Source organism: Chamaea fasciata, unplaced genomic scaffold (assembly GCF_029207755.1).
Source record: "Chamaea fasciata isolate MVZ Bird 193981 ecotype frontalis unplaced genomic scaffold, bChaFas1.0.hap1 SCAF_1, whole genome shotgun sequence".
NCBI classification, from domain to species: domain Eukaryota; kingdom Metazoa; phylum Chordata; class Aves; order Passeriformes; family Sylviidae; genus Chamaea; species Chamaea fasciata.
In genome coordinates, this window is record NW_027094086.1 from 89604670 (window position 1) to 89623534 (window position 18865).

Genomic DNA, 18865 nt, shown 5'->3' on the forward strand with positions numbered 1-18865 from the left:
TTTTGAAATTTTTCTTCTTTTGCTGTCATTTTCAGATCCAGATGTTCTCCAGCTATACAAACCAAATAAAGGTGTTAGTGACCTCTTTTGTTCCTCAGGTTATATAGCAAAAATAAAGATCTTAAAATGCCTTTGAAGGAAAGGAAGGCAGTGTAAAAGAAAGTTACCCTGCTGGGAAGAACAATTTCAGAAAGACATTTGAAGCACTTCCATAATAAATCCTGAACTTAATAAAACTCTTTTGTGATTGGGGTTTGGTCTTGAAATTGTATTTCTAGTTTGGAGCCTTCCACTGGCCCAGTGACTTCTAAGAGGGTTTGATGTGTGTTTCAGGTGAGTATGAGTGATTTCTGTTGCTGAAGCAGTTGCAGGAGGCATGTTAGAGGCAGTTCAGACCTCGCTGTGAAGCTGTACAGCGATGTCAGTGAGTGAATATGTATGCAACAATCTTGGTGCCACTAGGAAAAGAAATGATGTTAATAACAACGAGAAGAAGAGGGACCAACACTTGATGTGATGACAGTTTTTGTTTGCCAGCCAAGTAAATGTGTCAGAAGGTCACCAAAGAGTATCTATGGCAACCAAGAGAGGAGGATGGCTCTGCTGGATCAGTGTTGCTTGTTGGGTAGAACCCCAGGCAGTGAACTGGGATATGACCTGATTAGGACTAAGCTACTAACTGAAATTGATATTATTTATCCACCACAGTCTTGAAAAATCATTGAGAAGCAGAAGGAAAAAAAAATTGGTGGAAAGCAGAAAAAACAAGGACCAAGAAAGTTTGTCTGATATCTTTCCAATTAAAAAACCCAGACTATTAAGTACACATAAAAATGTGGTAAGCCTGATCTCTGGAGAAAGGAAAGTTACTTGTAATTTCTGATAGGAATGTTCTTACTCTGCAACTCTGCAATGTCTTCTTTTTTCTTTAAATTTACTTTTTTAAAGAAGTTCTGGGTTTATCAGGAATCTTACAAACCAACATCAGACTTGCCATTGGGCTATAGATATGTATTTTGTCAAGTGACATTTCTTGTATGGTTTTAAAAACTAAAAATAAATTAAGAATCACCAAGTCTTTTAAGCCTTTAAGGGAAATCCAGCAGCCTAAATATTGCTGAAATCCAGTCTGTGGGGTGGGTTAACTGAATTCCCAGTGTAGCAGCACTATTAAAGCAACTGTCTTAGATAATAAATTGCAATATGCTCTATGACTCACTTGAGGGGTCATTATTTTTGGCTGACCTGAAAGACGATGTTTGCTGGGCTGCAGTGAGTAAGGTGTCAGCCTGTTCCATCGATGTGATCAAAGTGGTATAGTGGAAGAGTGAGGGCAAGTTTCCACAGAGACTACTTGGGATGCAGGCTGGGAAGAGGAGATGGATTCCCCTCCCTGTTTTCCCCAAGCTGTTTCTTTGGCCTGTAACCCACAGTATTAAAAGCTGCTGTGAAAGTTCTGTATGTTCCTTTACCTTCACCACCCTCCATTTTGTACTGCAGCATGGAAGCCTAAGGAGTAGCACTGCAAGTGGTACTTCAGGATCCAAAGGGCTACGGAATTACATTATTGAGGGGATTAATAATCTCGGACACACATTGTAATTTGCTTTCTATTAATGATCATGCACGTAAATAATGTAGTAAAGGTCTGCACATAGAATGTTAAAAATCTGCAGTTTGCCTGGGTGTTCTTTTTTCCCCCCCACGGATCTGCTGTATCTTTTATAATTCAAAGCCTTGCATCTGAAGCACTTCCTGCTGCTGAGATGATCTTCTCTAGCATGACCCCATGCTCTGATCCTTAGTTTGCTCAGAGCCAACCTCAGACCAGCTTGTGAGCTTTGCCTGCTCCTCTCAAACCCTCGTTTTGGTTTTCATGGTCCTATGTTTTGTCAGGTGCCAGCTGGCACCGCAGCTGTGCTGGTGGCACTCAGAGGAGCCCGGGGTCACTGTGAGCTCAGCTGGGCACTGGCTGCTGCAGGGGTGGCACCAGCAGCCACAGGGAAGCTGGGAGGCTTTTGTCACGTTGCTCTTGAGGTGATTGCTCTGCATGCTCATGGAGCAACACGAAGAGATTTCAAGTTCTTCTGTATCTCTGCCAACCAGAATGTTACTACAGAGCATCGTCATTCAGCTGGAGTAAAGGGAAAAAAAGGGTGAAAATATTTGCAGGATCGCAGAGCTGTTGACTCTTTCAAACCCCTACAAAAGTAAATGATTGAACAAGTCTACAGCTTGGGTTCAGCTGTGGATGTGCAGCTCAAGCTGTAATTTTCTATTCTGAGATAAACTCTGGTTATTGTTTAATGAAATAGAAAGTCGAGGCTTTAAATTGCAAGCAATTCAGATGTTTTCTTCCACAAGATTGTGTAGCATTTTTTGTTTTGTCTTCTGTCTTCTTTTGTGAATATCTAAAAGTTTACTGTGGTAAGTCCAAGTGGCAGAGAACATGGTTTGTTTTGGCATGAAGAGAGCAGCCAGGCAGTGTTTCTCCAGGTTCAGAAAGCCTGAAAGGAGAGGAGAAGGAAGTCAGACCGATGAGTTTGAAATAATTTCTGACTGATGCTTCTAGTGCTGTTTGCATCCATGCTTTCAATGTCTGTGTCATGCTTTACAATGATGATTCTTAAAAACCCAACAAATCCTGTTCCTCTCAGTACACAGACACTGGCGTAGAATTTTCCTTGTTATCTGTTTCTGGATCCTTTTTTGTTGGCAGCATGGTATAAGCTATAGCTAGCACCCGCATGATGCAGTGCTAGGCTTTGTGTAAAAATACACTGGAGTGTATGTGGGCAGGGCCGTAGCCTCTGCAGTTGCTCTATTTGTAGCATGGCTCGTTCATCTTTTGCGTGTTTCTGTATGTGAAATTCGGGCAGATTTTAACAAACCTGGCTTAGGGTCTGAAATAACAATCAGCATCATATCAAAGCACTTAGCGTATTATGAAAGGAACATGCTTAGACAGCAGGAGTATTTATAGCTAGCCCTTTTGACTGATGTAATGAAAAGGTATTCCGAAAGCATTTGAAATATCTACAGATTTTTATACCACGTTAAAATGCAGTGCTTAGAAATCTCACCATGGAAGCCTGTATTGATAGAAACAGCTTCCCCCTCAGTTTCTGGGGATACCTGTGACTTGAAGGCCATTATGATCAGTTGCTTTCACACTGCATTGTTGGACTATTAAGAGCAGTCCACAGGTATGGTATGTTCACCAGGATCTGGTGCAGAGGGTCTACCCTTAGTAAAGGCATGAAGTTTTTTAGGGAGGACAGATTAAGCGTTTCAGCAGATATGTTGTGTGAAACGCATGCAATGTCACCAACCTCATCTTCTGCTAAATTGGACAGAACTGTTTTAAGAAGTAACCTGGGTTTTCTCATACCTAAGCACTTGAAGTATTAGGGAAAATGAAAGTGGATTTTATTCCTCCTAAGTTCTAAAGAGCCATTGGAAATCTTTTTAGACAGGCGAACTATAGATTCAAAAAAATGTGTAGCAAATTTATCACAAACAAGACATGTTTATTTCCTCACTCATTTGCTTCAGAGACACTTTAAACTAGCTTGTTTTCTGAGATCGTAAGTTACAGACGTTGAAGGGGAGAAAGCAGAAGACTAATAGCAGTGATGGCAGAAACACCACTTATCTGCTTATTAAATAAAAAACCGTTTTGCTTCCAAGTTCTTAAGTGCTATACGTATTTAATCTGGTTTGGCTAACCTCTCTTTTTAAGTCATTTGTTCTGCTCAAAATTGCAAAGAAATTTTTTGTCAGAACACTTTGTTGGTTTAGATAACTTTTTTTTTTTGGTTGCTTTTGTTCAACACATGAAATAAAACATTTTCAGATTGAGGGTTGGCCCTCATTAATTGGAGTTTCAGGAAGCAGAAAATGGGAAAATGCTAACAGAGTATCTTCAAATAAATCATGATTAATTGCACGCAGAAATACGCTGACTTCATTTGTGTATGCTTAACAAGCCTTTACTACTACGGTTTCTGCTGTTCAAGAATAAAACTGAGAGTATGTAGCATCAGTATCTGTTTGAATATACCCCTGGTCCTGCTTTCACTGCTAGAAAGCACAAGCAGTAGTTCTGCTACAATCTGTTGTTGGCAGCTATAAAGAGCTGCTGATTGGAGCAGACTGGATCCCAAAACTGGGCATCCTCTGTGTACAACATGGGTACAGACCTTCCTCTCCAGAATCAGTGAGCGTCAGTCTTTTTTGACATAGGATTCTTCTTCACCTTTGTTTCCCTGCTGAGTGCCATCTTTCCTGCTTTCTCTTTAAAGAACGGCTTTTTCCAATCCTTGACCTGTTACACAAAGGGTTTCGCAACATTATTTGGCCATATGTGAGTTTCTCGTTGCCATTAGTGCAGCCTGCGCGATACACCTTTCTGTGCTGTTGAAACTGGTTGTAATAGTTCTGTCTGTACCCTGCCACACTTGGGACTTTGCAGGCCCAGCCATTTTGCAAGGCAAATTTCTTTCCTGCTCACTGCTGCCAGTGTGTAATTCTGGTTTGCCCAAGGTCCTTCCGTTCACAAGTCAGTCTTGCCATGTTGGCAGGTGGAAGGTGTCCCTTTGATGGGGAGGGAGAGGATAGGGGGTCAGAAGAGTAATTTTCATGCTTTAAGCTGCTATCACTGAAGCAATGCAACACACTTGCTGTATCAGCTGTCACTTAAGGTGCTGCACCACCTTACTGTTCATCAGCTTCATCAGTGTGTTCAGCATTTGGTGATGAAGGTTTTCCAGGGAAAGGAGATTGCAATTTGTGGAGATGCACTCACGTGGAAGTGGGGGCCAGAGGAGCCCAACTCCCCAGCCTCTATAGAAAATGCATCCACAGAGAAGAGTTCCCCTGGCTCTGATTTGTAGCGTTTTTCTTTAACCAAGATTAAGTCAGAAAGCACAGCTGCCTTCTACTGCTTTGTCGTACTTCACAACTAAGGAAGGCGAAAAGCTTTCCTTTTAACAGCTTGATGCAGTCAAGATCCAAGAAACCCCAAATTCTCTGTAGTTGTGTTGTTGCTGCCAACTTGCAGACTCATTTGGGGGCATTATGCTTGATCAGTCTGTGCTTCTTTTCCTTATGCTGTGGGGTTTAAATCCCTTCCACTTTTGCATGGAAAAGCTTTTTGTGGGAGTCAGCTGGGTTTCAGTTTCCATGCTTCATTCTGAGCAGCACAGCCTGAAGATCTTCTACCTTTATGCTGATAAAGGTGCCTTCTTTCTGAAAGTGAGGTTCTGTGAGCCCAGTACTTAGCTGGATGACATAGAGTGTCAAACTATCTGTTCTGAGGGTTTTGTTGTTGTTGTTTTTCTGATTCCAATTAGTTTTTATAAATTTGATCTGTGCCTTTGATACTTTTCATGTCCTTCCTTATACAGGAAGTAAAGGCAAAGGCTGTGCTTTGATCTGTTATCAGTTCCATAGATTCCTAGAAAGGAGTTTTTGGTATTAGGGAAAAAACAAATCTTAGGGCCTGTTTTTAAAAACAGATTATCAGCTGAGGGAAGGAGCAGTGGGATGGTTACCAGTGATGGGAAGATGAATAGGAAAGCCGAATAACATGGGAAGGAGCTACATGTTGAGGCTTGGGTTGGGAAGATAGTGTAGATGGGAGCTGGAGCATCAGTGAATTGAGTACAAGGTAACTGAAAACATCAGACAGAAAAGAGTGAAGGGGGAGAGAGTGGAAGGCAAGTGTATTGGAAGATGCTGGCACTGGATTTGAGATGCAGGAGTCTCTGTTGTTGTATATAATACTTCAGCAGTATAAAAGACTGGAGTTTATTCTTGTTGATGTGTTAATAAGAGCTCAGGGGTTTATATCTTACCTCTTTGGAAACTGAGTAGCTGCAGAGTGAAGAGATCTGCCACAGCAGATGTAAACCAGTTGTTGGAAAGGTTTCACCTTCTTGTCCCTGTTGTGCAGTCAGGGGACTTGTAAAGCAGTGTGAGCATTCAGAGTTGTATGCAATTCCTGTTCTAACCATTGTCCTATGCTGTTCTTTTGAGTTTTCTTAAGCTTAACTAGCTAATGGTCCAGTGGCAAAATGCAAATGCTATCATCCATGTTGCTAGGAAAAATGGTGATATTTTTGAGTATGTTTAAGGGTATCCAGTGGTGAGGTGCTTCAGGATAAAGATTTAATTCTCAGTTTATTCCCCCTCAGTTGTGCTCATGCAGATTGCTTTTCAGTAACACAGAAGAAATAATGATCAGTTCTTTCACTCTTTCCTGCATTATTTCTTAAATTAACAAATTGATTATCTAGAAACACATTTTGAGAGAAAAAGATTATTTTTGTTGGAATATTTTTGTTACATCTGAGACTAAGATATCTCGCTAGTAATTAAGAAATATGTTTTTCATTACCATATTGTACTTCTTTTTGTGCCACACACACATCTTTTCCCACCCTTTATCGTCTAGCAACTTTTATGCATTCAAGCTTAATTTATTATTAGTTGCAGGCTTTTACATAGTTATTCTAATGTTAGTTCTTTTCAAAAGAAGGGCAAATTGCAGAAACAACTCTTGTGAGATACAAACTCCTAGATGATGAGACCAATTTGCTTTTCACAGTTAGGCACAAAAAATTACTTTCCATTGCAGGTGAAATGAGCTGCACTGACATGTTTTTTCTTCCATAGAACACAGTTGGGGTCTGGGACAGGGATCAAGAGCTACTAGCAGTCATGAAACTGAAGCAGCATTTAAATTTGTATTTAACTTCGTATTTATCTGTTTGAAAAGCTGCATGGAAAGCTGTGTGGACAAGTTATTTTCCTATTGTCTTCTAATTTCCTGTTACCTGTGAGGAATTTCCACTTAACTTTGTGATGAACCCAGAATCCTACAGAGTTCACTTTTTCAAAAATTCCTTACGTGAAAAAAGTGTGTCTCTGTGTAGGAAACAAGGAAAAGAAATCTCTTGAGTCAACTACATTTTTGATAAAGCAGATTATATTTTTATGGCCTGATTCAGTATTAGGTTATTGCAGTCTCATGCCTTCTTAATTTCATCCATCAGTGGAGTTATTTCAGCATAAACCTGGTACAAGGCATGGCAGAATTAGCCTCTCTGTGTGTAATTATTTTTTAGTCTGCAAGGGTAAGAAGTACCTTCTGGAGGCCAGCAGTACTGCTCTATTAAATCTGCTGCAAATGTGATCTGAGGCTTTGAACACTGAACTTTAAGTACTTTAAACAAAACTCTGAAAGTTTTTCATTGGTTTTTGTTTTGTTGTTTTTTTTTTTTTCCTACTGCAAATACACCAAGGATTTGTTGCAAGAGAAAGGGTCTAATGCCCTTAGCCTGTAATGAGCCCCACAGAGGCAAATCTTGCCTTGCTGTTTACTCCAAAGCCAGGGAGTTTTTCTGCCTCTTGGTGAGAGATATGTAAGAGTAGGCCCTATCAGAAAAACACAGTTATTAACTACCTTGCCCTAACCTGAAATAAAAACTTCTTCTTTAAGGTGAGTTCATTGTGCTGTCTTCTCTGATGTCATGCTTTTACTGACTTCTTGTGTTAAACACACCCACGCTGTATCTCTGTATTTATAGGGAGAAGACAGTGTGATAGGCACTAAATATCCACTGTGTGTATCTGACAGTAGAAGACAGAGGAGATTGCCTGTCCTTCAGCCAACCTACACCCTGCAAAATAAAGTGTTTTAAAAGCCAGCATTTTAAATGGCTAAGTCAGTTTTTGCCCTTAGAAGTGCCACAGGACGTGTAGCTGCAGTGTATGTATTTGTAAAATTCAGCATTTAATTTGTGTTTTAGAAACCTCATATTATTTTCCTGCTGGTGCTAGTTGTGTCTGTGTTTCAAAGATATATCTGTTAAGGTCAGAGCTATCAAACCTGGTTAGTCCCAGCCTGATTTTCAGAGCAGGCAAGTCTCCTGCAACCCTCTACTTCATTTTAATGGGCCTCTGGGTACACACAGCACTACTGTGAAGAAGGCCAGCTGTTTAGGTCCCAAAATATGGATTGGTACCTAATTTAGTGTATCCAGGGGTGAAAATGTTGGCTTAGTATTCTCGCTCCCTGGAACTCCTATTCCATGTACTGCTTCTTGTATTTGAGATGGGAGCTGTCATTCGCTGTATGCCAGTACAGGAGCCAAGTAGGTCAGTGCCTCCAGGTGCTGCTGTGCATCATACAGCCACCCCCACAGGTGAGTTACCACCCTCTGTTGAATCTTACTGTAGGTATTTGCTGAAACATTTTAGTGGGGCCCTGCTCAGGTTATCCTGGTCCTGGGGGCTGCTCGAGCCCTGCATGAGCAAAGGTGAGCAAAGCAATCTCCTCCTCTTCAACAGGTTCCTGTAAGGGAGATCGAGGGAGTTGCCCCTTCTTGAAGACTTGAGCCGGAAGAGGCACTGTGGCAAAAGCAGCCAGAAGAGAAACTGTGAGTCCAAACTGCATATAAATCTCTGCCCTAAGCTGATTTGTTGTTTGGTTCAGCTTTCCTGTCTTCCCTGAGCCTCTTTTATTCAACTTCACTCGTAACTGGATCATCTTTGTCCACTTCCTGCAGACCTTCCTTCATGCTCCTTTCATTCAGCTGATCTTTTCCCACGGAATGCAGAACCCTACGTTCCACTGCCACACCAGCTGCAAGGGAGCACAAGATTCAAGCACATGCATCTTCCACTGAGACACAGGAGCTTGCTGCTTGCTTGCTCCAGGTCTGTTTCAAGGCAAGAGGGAACTAAAATAGCTTAAAACACTTATTGCTGTTGAAGATAGATGAACATGTGACTACCTCAAACTGCATCACCACTAAAGGCTTAAAAATAATGTCATCTGCTGCCATCTGCTTACACATCTTTCCTCCGCCCTCCGTTACTCTTGTCACTTCAGGCTGCTGTAAGCTCTTCAAGGCAAAGATGGTCTTCTCTGCCTTTGCAAAAGGCATGCCATTGTGGCACCTGCCCTACACCATCTTTGCTTAGCTCTCAGCTTGCACCATACTACAAATAAGAGAGTTGATCGTTTTATAATTTAGTCTTAATGGGGATGTGGATTGAAGCAAACAGGACTTTAATTTTGTGGTATCTGCCCAGTTGTAACTCATCCCTACTATGAATTTCTTGGTCACACTAAGATCTCAGGTATTGATCAATGATGTCATTGCCATCCTATAGTAGGACAGATGATGTAATTCTTACCCAGTTACTGAAGACAGTGACCTTGAGACAGATCAGATGGTTGAGTAGCATAGATGGTTCACTGATTATTAAATGCTCTTGTTTTAAAACTAAACTGTCATCTGTTAATTATTGTGGAGGAACAACTACAGCAAATTGCCAGCATGTCACAAAAGATACAGCCTATCTTGACTTTTACCAGCAGTTACATATTTCTGTTTTTACAGGTGACTTTTGATGGTTTTGTTGCTTTTTTGCTTTAGCCATCATTTCAATTTACATTAGGATAACATAAAACCTCACTTCTGTGAGCCTATAGAAAAGACTTGGTTTGATATCCAGTCACACATTAAAAAAAAAAAAAAAGAAAAGAAAAAGCAAAGGTGTATGTAATAGGAGAAACTCTGGTAGATGGCAGGAGAATATGTGGTGAAGTTTTGCCAGTGGGATAGCCTAGTTCCTCCCTAGTTCCAAGTAGAGATGGCTTAAATTTACATTTGAGTAAGAGGTAGCACCACTTTTCATTTGGACACTTAAAAGAGAAGAGTGCCAAGCATTGACCACCAGCTTGTGCATATTAGATAAACAGCAGGCAAAAGTCAGGGAAGTCATGGAGATAAAAGAAATAAACACACTTGCTAGGGTTGTTAATAACGTGATGGGGAAAAAGACATATTTTTCTTTGAGTGGAAAGAGGATCTGAGAGACCCCAGTACAAGCTTGAGAAACATTCAGTTATGAGAAGCGTGGATCCTAAGAAGAAAAAACAGGTTTGAAAAGACAAATGGCTGAAGAGCTATTTTTGGTTCTGCTGGTGGTATTTTCTTCTTAACAACTAATGTTTTTCTGGCCTAACATTTGCTGGTTTGTGTCAGAATTTTTTTTTATTCTTTTGTTCCTCTCCTCTTAGTCAACTGGCACATTTGCAAGATAAGTATTAAACCAAAGAACTTAGCAAAGAAGACTTCTCAAGAAGATCATTACTAAAAGCAGTGGACAAAATTAATAATTTGCATGGATTTGTGACCTAATAAAGAAGACTACAAAAGAGTGATCTATCTAATTAATTACTGCAATGAATTGATCTTAGGAAATCAAAGAGGCATTGCTCAGTCAGAATCTGTGTTTTCCCCTTTTCTCTGAAAAAGACTTTTCTCTCATAGCTTCTGTTTGAAACTAATGAATATTGCAGGCAAGAATTTATTTTTCCAAGTTCTATGAGCATGCACTTTCTATTGCTGAGATATTCTTCCCTATTTTGTGGACTTTCCAGGTCTGCCATTTTCCCACAGTATTTGCTTAATATAATATTGTCAAATGTCCAGGGGACTCCTAATGTGTAAGATCTTATAGTCTGCTAAAAGCAGTTAAGATGTCTGGTTCTTTATGTTCAAAGGACCTTGTGCTTCAAAATCCTTCATGCTGTGGCTTAGTGAGAATTTCAAGTTTCAGAGGAATGAAACAAGAACTCTGACGGATGTGGTCCCTTCAGTAGTATTGCTTTTCTAAATGGGCAATAAATCTAGATGTGCATACTTGAAATTGTGAGAAAGTCATGAAAAGGAGGAAATTACTTTAATTCTGTAATGCAGAGGAACTAGAAAACCTCTCCTACACACTCTGCTTCAGGGATTAAGCATGGATCTTCATTTTTTAGCAAGCTTCTGTAGAGGGGTCCAACCATTTCTAAAATTAAATTTCTTTGGCAGGCAGAGGTTCCAGTTGTGTGGGGAACCCTTCTTCACTGGTCTGTGAAATCTATTCTCCTCTATGGTTTCATTACCGCAGCTTTGCATGAGCTGGGCAACTGCCCTCCCTCAAAGTTAGAGTAACAGAATCGTTACTGTTGGAAAGGACCTTTAAAATCATTGAGTCCAACTGTTAACCTAACCTAGGCCAGCACTAAACCATGTTCTTAAGTGCCACATCTGTGTGTTTTTTAAATACCTCTGGAGATGGTGACTCAACCACTTCCCTAGGCAGACTGTTCCCATGCCTGGTAACTCTTTCCATGAAGAAATTTTTCCTAATAACCAATCTAAACCTTCCCTGGCACAGCTTGGCGCGTTTTCCTCATCCTGTCACTTGTTACCTGGGAGAAGAGGTCAGCCCCCACCTGGCTACACCCTTCTTTCAGGCAGTTGTAGGGAGTGACTCCAGCACCTCAGTGTCTTTCTCATGTGGAGGGGCCCAAAACTGAACGCAGGGTTTGAGGTGTGGTCTCATCAGGGCTGAGTCCAGGGGGTCAGTCACTGCCCTGGTCCTGCTGGCCACACTATTGCTGTTACAGGACAGGATGCTATTTGATTTATTGGCCACCAGGGCACACCTGAGCACACACTGGCCCATGTTCAGCCAGCTGTTGGCCAGCAGCCCCAGGTCCTTCTCCACTGGGCAGCTTTCCAGCCACTCTGTCCCAGGCCTGTAACATTGCATGGGGTTGTTATGACCCAAGTACAGGATGTGGCGCTTTGCTTGTTGAACCTTATAAAACTGGCCTCAGCCCATTGATTCAGCCTGTCCAGATCCCTTTGCAGAGCCTTTCTACCCTCCAGCAGATTAATACTCCTGCCTACCTTGGTGTCGTCTGCTAACTGGCTGAGGGTGCATTCAATCCCCTTGTCCAGATCATAGATAAAGACATGAAACAGAACTGGCCCCAATAGATGAACCATTATCATCCTTGTTCCACTTGGATAGCCCCCTTCCAGTTATGCCAGGGCACCTGGGAAGGTGGGGCAGTCACATAGGGAACGCACGTGCTGTGCCGGCCAGGAACTTGCCACCACTGCCCCCTGTCCCTAATGTGACTGTGTTCAGCCAGATGGAGAGAGGCCAGGGAATCTTCTGTATCATGTATCCTGTCTGTCTGCTGGGCCTGTCTCAGGGAAGGTAGGTAGGGTGCAGTTTCAGTATTCTATCTCTCTCTCTCTCTCACTGATGTTCCTCAACCTACTCCTCCTTGAGCTCTCACTAAGCGGAGGAGTTCCTCTACCTGGGCACAACTCCTACAGCTGTTCTCACTGCTGGTGGCTGCTACTGGCGTAATACTGCAGATGAGGTACAGAAAGGCTGAAGTACAGGCTCAGTGATGCTGAGGGATGACTTCATAAATTAGCCAAATCATTTGCAACTGTTTTATACAGTAGGTCACCCTTCTGCTTGAATCCTTTCCCCCATTTTTTAAATTTTGCTCTGTCTGCTCCCATTTGTTCAGCGTGGTCACAGCTCAGTTACCTCAGCTAACTCACATCCTTGACTTGGAGCCTTTTTACATTCAGACACAGTGGCACGTCACTGAACACTTTCTCTCTCTACAGTACTGCTTCAGAGAGTGAAATTTGCCCTGGGGCTCTGGAGCAGACTTCAGTCTGTGTATCAGCTCCTAAAGTCCAACTGTTTAACCTGCAGCAGACCCTCTGCATTTTGCTTCTGCACTTAGTCGAATTGTTTTGTTGTTTAAAACAAAATGAACTGACAGTGCTTGTCCATGAAGCTTTCACTTGATGCAAATTCCTTTTTTTTTTTCTCATTTCTCTGTCAGCTACTGCCTTGCCCTCCAAGTTTAGATAGCAGTTGTCAGGAGATTTAGACCTTCAGATGACTCTTCACATTAACTGTTTTTCTCTCTTTGCTGACTAGGGTGTTGAAAAAAGAATCCAAACCTCTAGCAAAGTCATGGGTAATAAATCAAGCCATTTGTCCCAAATCTCTCTCTTCTCTACAGCTTTTAAAAGCTGTTTCACTGCATGGAAGTGGAGGTTAAACCCTGAGCTGTTTTTCCTGCACAGGGAGTTTGTACATGGCTCTACACACCTGTGTTCTATGTATGAGTAGAGACAAGACTTCTTGTTCAAGGTCGCTCCAAATTATCTGGGAGAAGGAAAGAGCCCAAACCTCTATTGTATTTCATCCAGTGTGATCTCAAGCTCAAGGATGCTTTTTCCAGATGCTCACTTGGTCTTGCTGCAGGAAACCTCCCTTTTCTTCAGACCCCTTGGCTCCCCTGCCCAGTGAGTGTTTTTGACATGCTGGGTATGCTGTGCCTTGAGATGTCCTGTTTCAAACTTACTGATATTTTAGGGTGTCAGCTGTGGCAAGTTCATAACCATCTGAACCTTAAATAATTGTCTTTAAGTTGCTATAGTTCTTCAACCTAGAAGAACTCATGTAGGCTTGCACCAAAGCACTGTCTGGTGAATTATGGTGATGGAAATCCTTCTTACATCCCTTGCTGTACCATGTTTTTCATGTTGCAGTTGGGGAACTGGGTCTCTGAAATCAAAGCATGTATCCTTTTCTTCCTATCATTCTTCTTCATAAAACTGTGAAGAGGTCTGAACACAGTCCAGTTAATTCTAGTTTATTTTCTTGCCCTGAATTTCTTCATTGCTGAGTGATTTTTTTTCCACATCTGTTCACTGCGCTGCTAACCAAAGTGGAACATTATGGGGACTTGTTGCGTAGTCTAGAGAGTGATGAATTGTGAGGATGAGAAATCTGTATATCTGATTTTCCTGGAAGACTCAAAGGAAAATCAGGATGATTTTTGAAGCATGGAGACTGAGTTGTTACTGCTTACCTGCCTCAACTGCTGATTTCAATTACTGAGACTAAGGAATGTGGATCTTATTAGATCGGGTATCCAAAAGTCATGTGAATCAAAATTAACTCCTCTATGCCCCATGAAATAAATAACAGGCTGTATACATCTCTGTCTTGTCTTGTGATCTGAGCAGTTACACATTTTCAGAAAATAAGTATATGTTTGGACATGGTATGCTTTTTCTTGCAGCAGTTCTGCTTGAAAGTGGAGAGAATTTGGCTGAACCCTTTGCTCAGCCTGGCAGTCATGCCAGGTTGCAGCTACATTCTCTTGTACTGTGTTACTCTTTCTCTAGTCAAGATACATTTACCAGATGGAGAATAGGAGCTCTCCAGCCAGAGCACTCACCATGAGAATGGTAGAACACTCTTTGGCTTAGTTTCATTTCCTCTCCACTTGGAGGAAGATTACAATTTTCCTTGCTGCGCCTTTGGTCTTGCCTGACTCTTTAGGATTGCCATAAAAGCCTCATACTGATACATGCATTTTGGTTTTTCCCCATATATATTTACCTGTTCAGAGGAAAAAAAAGTTTTACTTGGTCCACATAATAGACCTATGTAATAGATGAATGTAGAAGACAAGACGATGTTTACAGAGCTTGTTGGGTTTTTTTTTTTATTCAGATAAGTGAGAACCCGGAAGTCCAACTTCATACAGAAGTTAGCAACTTAAAGCTCTGTATATATGGGATAAAAAAAACCACACAGTCCTTCTTTGTGCTACAGCTCTCACCATGGTTATGAAGATATGGCAGTAATGCTTCAGAGTCTCCCAGTGGAGATGTAGTTTATTATGGGCAATAAAAGTCAGGATTTTCTATATTTACTGCTAGAAATATGTGGGTTTTGTGATGTTTAAAGACACCTGAACAGGACAGAGTTTGTGTCGTACAGTGTGATGGGGTTAGATGCCTGACTTTTATCTTAGGAGGTTTTTAGAAAGTCTCAGCAGTGTTTTAAGTCCTTTTGAAGACCTGTTTCCAGCTCCCTGGTTTCCAGTGGAGCGCCTGAGAGATCAGCCCATCTGTAGCTTCGCTCCACCCCTGCATTTGGAGGCTGCCTGCCTGCTGTTCTTTAAGACTTCTGTTTTTTAAATCACCCCTGCAAACCTGTGCTTAGCCTCTCATTTTGGGGAGGAGAATGAGTAGAAAGCACCAAGGCCTGCAAGTCAAGTTTGTCCTTATAGGAAGGTCCCATCCAACAAAGGGAGGGATCCCATCTAAGTGGGACTTATTTTGCAGGGTTTTTTTATTTCTTTGCTTGTATGTCTTCCTTAAAATCTGAGAGGTTTAGCATCAGTGTTGAAAAGATGCTCTGCAAAGCCTAGATCTGGAATGTTACATGGTGGCATCTTCCTGCCTGCCTCTCTTTCAATAAAATTAGAAAGTTAGACCTTTTGCCTCTATTTTAAAAGAGTTACTAAAGGAGACAGTGATTTTAAAACTCCTCTCTGTCATGCCATAAAACTGGGTGGTAGTCATCTTTGAGGAAGAAACGTTTCATACCCGGTTGCTGGTTTTTTGTGAGGCTCAGCAGCCATGGTGGTTCCCTTTGCAGAGGGTTCAGGAGTGTAGCTGGCACCCTAGAAAATGAAAAACACTTGAGTCATTTGCATAGTGGATCAGAATCCAGCCCACCCGGTTGCCGGAGCAAAAACCACAAACTTTCATATTAGAGTCATCTGCTGAAAAGCTACACGAAAGAAGTAAATGTTTTGTTTAAAGAAATTTCATTTGCTTTCTTGTAGCCAAGTCACCCAACTCTAAGATGGTGGAGATTATGTATCAACCAGATTTTCTTGCCATCTTTCTTTGTCTACTGAACTACGGTGATCATAGATTGACCTTGCTGTCAGTTATAAGAACAGTTGTTTGATTGAAGTGTCAATATCAATGTTCCTGTCTACAGAAACCGATCAACATTTCCTCCTAATTTTTGTAAATAGGTTGTTACTGTGACACTTAGATTTCCTGTCTCTTGCATATCTGAATTGAAAATTCACTGCACACAGTGTTGTCTTCTCTTCTGTGTTAGTTATCTATTGCCTCACTAATAGGCATCTTTATTATAGTCTTAGTTCTCCTGTTGAGGTATGTCCAGACATCACTGAAGCCTATAATCTTTCATTTTTATTTTACATCATGGATTTGTTTGAGGGACTTTCTCAGTAATAGCTGTAGGAAACAGCAAGTAGTGTAAGAAAAGCAGGTTGAACTGCCTATGATCAGCAATGCACAACATTCAGGATTTTTCCAGGATAACCTTTTAAAGTGACTTTTTTCCAAAAGCAGTGGCAGGTTTGTGTTGATTTTTCTTTCTTTTTATGCTTCAGCATGAATGATTCAGGTTGTCTTGAGAACAAGATACAAAACTCTGCATTTTTGTGCCTTTTAAAAAAATAGGTCAGCTGTTTCATTTGAGTACCTGTGTAGCACCTTCACATTTGCGAGTGAATATTTGAAATTTGGCTGTAGAGTTGCCCCAGTATTAGGGATTTGCCTTCTCATTTGCAGCAAAACTTGTCCATAATCAGTCAGGGTATAAACTCTGATATCTTTCATTTTGTACCCACACAGCAGGAGCTCGTTAGGTAGTATTGAGTAGGCTGTATTTTAGAGCTAAAGAACTTGCTTTGACATTTCTGCATCGGTCTCCTGAGGAGTGCTGTGGTCCTAGGCATATAGGAGGCAAAAGAAAGGAGATTGTCCTCCCATCTTTTCAGCAAAGCTGTTGTTTGCCCAGACAGGGTGCAGCAGAAGGAAAGAATGGAGAGAGAACACGATCTGTGGAGGGATATGCTCAGGAGTAGTAGTGAGGAACATGGCACTGTCTGAACCAGGTGATGAAGGGGCAGTTAAGGCCAAAAGCACCAAGTGTGGGGACAGCATTTTGGAGCTGGTGTGACTGTCAGGGGTGGATTGTGTGATGTGATTGGGAGTAAGATAAGGAACCAAGAGGAAGGTGGTGTAGAGTCTGAGGAGGGAAGCAGCAGAACTTAAGCCACAGAAAAGGGAAGTCTCTGTTCTGTACATTGGTACGGACTTTGTGATTCCTGAGGCTGCATTTGGATGCTGTTTGTCCTGTCTGGTGTGAAGATACAGGGTCATTTCACCTTATGGCTGCTTGTTGCAGCCCAAGTGCTTGATGCAGCCTCATAGCCCTACTGAGACAGCAGACTGACTCACGCAATCCCGTCCGTGTGCATCAGTGCAAAAACCCTGGTGTGAAAATGCACAGTTTAGCTTAAACTGCTGCTAAGTCTGTTCAAAGTGTCTAACTTCACTCTTGAAGCGGATGAGAAGCGTTCATACACTTTGTTCGAGCAGCTCAGTGGTGGAGAAGCAGTCTCCATCAAGAGGATGCTACAAGTGTGTTGCTGGCAGTAGAACCTTGTGTGAATGCATCTGTTTCCACCTGCTCCCACACCTTAATCTTGCTGCTCCTGTGCTGTCAGCATGAATCTGTGATGGCAAACTGGGTGTCTTAATGCTATGGCTTTGGTTCACGTGAGATCCTTGATAGCTTGCAGTTACCTCTGTTCCTCCAAAGGAGAGGTGTTTTCATTTAAAAGTTTCAGTCCTGGTAATGATTTTGACCAGTGTAGGTGCCCTCTTCTGGGTCTGCCTCTGTCAGCACAAGCTTCCCACATGCTCACTGTACCTCCTCTTGGAAAGGACCCGCTTTGGTGAGTGCTCCCCGGCTGGTTGGAGGCAAAATTGGGTTAGCATAAAAGAGCCTAAAGAGTAGTTTGTAGCTGCTCCAGTTTATTTTCACCATAATGGATTACAAAATGCTTTTACACCAGACTGCTAGCACTTCTGAAGGGAGACAGTCAGCACAGGAAGAGGGGCAGCTGGTGCTGAGCACATGTGTGGGAGGAAAATCTCATCAAGCAGCATAGCTAGGTTTGGAAGGGACCTTTGTCCACAGTCTCAGTCTCTCTGAGTCTCAGTTCTGTCTCTGTGATGGGGGAAAAAAACCCTCCTCACCAGGGTGTTGTGAACATGTGCTAATTTTAGTAAATCAGGCAGTTAGGTAATATGGTGACAGCCAGAAAATAACCTAGAAGGAAATAGTTGTTCTGTCTTTAAAGCATAGCGTTTAGGGCCATTTTTAATACTGAGAACGAAGCAAACTGAGGATCGCTTATTCAGTAATACCGAAAGCTATAGTAATTGCTTTACTATGCCATGAATGGCACCATTTCCTGTGGAAAAAAACCCCTGTGTGATCACAAAATTAAGAATAAAGATTAAATGTTACACAAGTGGCCACATTTCTGGTATTGCCTTGCCTTTTAGCTCCTGTCTTAACGTTTCTGATATGTCTATATATGTTTGTGTGTGTAATGAACTATTTGTGACCAAGCTCACAGTTGCTTATACTTTTTGTCCTAAGATGTTAAGCACTTTAAAGAGGGCTTGGAGGACATTGAAGCATCTTACACTCTTGCCATTATGTGTCTTCAAGCACATTTCTGTCTCCAAAAGTGCTTACCTCTGGATCTTAAAGATGATTCCAGAGGAGGAGATGAGGGCGGGAAATGTTCTTTTAAATTTGGTTGAAATCCATGGTTGTTCATTTTTGCAGATGTCCCTGATAAATAATTTCTCTGATTTTTTAAGTCTTTGCTTTGTGACAGGTGAGCGAGAGGTACAAAAACCCTAAAGTTATGAAACCACAGATGTTGTCGGAAGGAAACAGAGCCAGGTTAACTCTCATAACTAGGCTTAAATAATTTTGAAAATGACACTATCTGAAATCAATTTACTTGCACAGAATTGGGTGTCTTACTGTATAACAGAGGAAACAGGTACATGGATAAGTTAAAAATAAAATTACAGAATACTAGGTGCTGAGTATGCATCACTCCAGCTGATTTCATTTGGCGTTATGAGAATTAACCCTGAAAACCAAACATGCAGAGTCTAAGGTGCAAAAATAAGTTGATGTGAAAAAATGTTGGTCTTGGCAAATTAGTTTGCCACAGAATAAATGATGTGTGAACTCCATGTGTAAGAGCAATCCCTGAGTAACTGCCCTTGGCTGAGGTCTCAGGCCAGGGTGCCTT

The 18865-nt window shown here is 41.6% G+C and overlaps 1 protein-coding gene across 27 annotated transcripts in view; it reads left to right on the forward strand.

The window, feature by feature from the left end:
- Positions 1 to 18865, forward strand: part of ATXN1 (ataxin 1) — a 339029-nt gene that overhangs the window by 209289 nt on the left and 110875 nt on the right. For 23 of the 27 annotated variants that reach the window (XM_066188786.1, XM_066188795.1, XM_066188747.1 and 20 more), the window contains one exon: positions 8356 to 8444. The exons of the other annotated variants lie outside the window; for them this stretch is intronic. The gene's annotated coding sequence lies outside the window, so the exon portion shown is untranslated. The remainder of the gene's footprint in view (positions 1 to 8355; positions 8445 to 18865) is intronic. 27 annotated transcript variants of the gene reach the window in all.